Source organism: Trichoplax adhaerens, genomic scaffold (assembly GCF_000150275.1).
Source record: "Trichoplax adhaerens TRIADscaffold_3 genomic scaffold, whole genome shotgun sequence".
Lineage (NCBI taxonomy): Eukaryota > Metazoa > Placozoa > Uniplacotomia > Trichoplacea > Trichoplacidae > Trichoplax > Trichoplax adhaerens.
In genome coordinates, this window is record NW_002060945.1 from 6501607 (window position 1) to 6503965 (window position 2359).

Below are 2359 nucleotides of genomic sequence, written 5' to 3' on the forward strand. Positions count from 1 at the left end.
TCTAGATGCGTCAATTCGCATTTGAAATCTGTAACCTTTAATTATATAACCAACCGAACAGATTGTCTGATGTACGGCTATCTCTGGGAACCATATCGTATTAATTTTGATAATTTAGGCAATGCTTTATTAGCGTTACTGCATATTGCAACTTTGGATGGTTGGAAGGCAATTATGCGAAACGCCGTCGACGCTCGCGGTGTAATAAGATTATGACACTATAATTTCCCTTCAATATTATAATCATCATAACAGAATTAAACATATTAATCGACAATTAGAAATTGAAGATATTTTTAGTTTAATTCAGCTATACTATGATGCTACTTAATTAAGTGTCGGTGATTAGCATGAATTCCTAATTTATCATTGTCTTTCTTTACATAGAGGAATTTGATGCCAGAAGCTCTTTTTAATACTCCAGCTCGAATCTTCATTATTCTCTTTATCGTTGTTGGAGTGTTTATAACACTAAATTTAATTGCTGGAGTCATCATTGATCACTTTTATAATTCAAGGAAGGAGGTTAGTAGTTATAAAACTAAAGAATTATTTTTAAATGCTGATTTGATACCGCATATACGCGAATGTACCGTAAAAAAGCGTCTAAATGTTCTCGAAAATTTACAAAATCGCTTGACAGAATTTATGGTATGATTAACACTTGATTCAACGTAAGTAGCTTACCTCCAGCTGATAATTTTTCGTCCAACATATTTTGCTTGGAATCTTATTAGACTCCTATCAGAAAATTTTAAGCTGATAGACGTTGTGGTTGATGTCCAAGTATTTGCAGAATTTGTTTATGCAAATTATTTAATAATTATTAAAAATATAGTGAATCATTCTAAGATTTAGCAGATATTAGCGGTTGATTTCACTTTTAAGTATTCAAAATAGATAAGATAATAGCTACAATAATTATTGTAAATGCTAAGATGATATTATAAAGTTTTAAAGGAGTTTTATGTTAAATGGCTAGGAATGATGCGATATTGTTAATTAAATAATTAGTAGCTTGCAGAACAGTATGTAATGACCGAGTAATAGTCTCCTGCTACTACTGTTGGTTCGCCAAAGAAACCCAAAATTTGTGTTACAAAATCGAGTAATTCCCTAATTTGGCTATCAGATACGGCCTTAACGGGAGAATACCAGTTTATACTAGAAACAGTACGCGTGCACCGCCTCATCCTATTAGCCACTCTGCTGTACTACTACAATTAGCTGAAATCATTGCACAGTATTATAAAGACTAAATTGGATATTACAACACAAAATTACAGAAATGTGTTGCCTACATTACGGTGATTATATAGCGATAGCCTTCGCTTCTGTATTAGATTTACTTTATCTATATACGTATATTTACGCTAAATAGTAGAGAGTAAGATAACATTATTAACAGCCAAGTACGAAATATTAGAGAGGATAAACTAGCACTTATCAAACTACATGCTTATACTGTACACTATACACCTTTTCGAAATGGCATTCTAGCATCGCAAGTAACATGATCATATTTGAGTAATAGCATTTAGCCTCTACAATCTTTGGGCATTAGCTGTATCGTACTATATCTACCAGCCACAATACATAGTTTTATATCCCGTATACGTAGTAATCCAACTTCAAGGGAAAATCATTAAATTCTTTACGCATTTTGAAGGAATGACTGCTAGAAAAGCTGACGATGAAATTATAATGCTTCTGTAGCATAATTGAAAATTTCTAGCGGACTGAATATATTAAAAATCATAATTTGGGAATAGATTACTGATTAATATGATAGAACATAACTTAAATTCGAATTTTAATAGTTGCAATGTCTACTTTTAAAATTTCAGTATGAAATGCGAAAAGGTAAAAATATTGAATCACTCTTTACCGAATCTCAATTGCAATGGTACAAGATGATGAAAAAGCTAATGCGAACGAAACTAGTTAAATCAATACCACCAGCTAAGGTCAATTACATTTAAAAATCCCAATATTTTCAAGCAATTACATCACCTCACGTTCTTAATATTTTATGGAAAGTCTTAAAATGAACCTCAATGTTATAGTGAGATACGTACACTACTGTAGAAAAGTAACTTATTGGTGCTACTGTTGGATTATTTAAGTTAATTGTCTAAATTCTATTCCATATCATTTTGAATATGTCTTGATAGTTTGGCTGGCAAAATAAGTTAAGAGTATTTTTTGAAGATAGAAGATATGAAGCCTTTAATATCGCTGTGGTCATATTTAATGTTATGGTTATGACTGCTACTCATTACCAACAGTCGGCCCAAATCACCACTATCTTAAGTATCCTTTATTAATATGCTATTGCTGCTTGAAGTTATTTCAATCT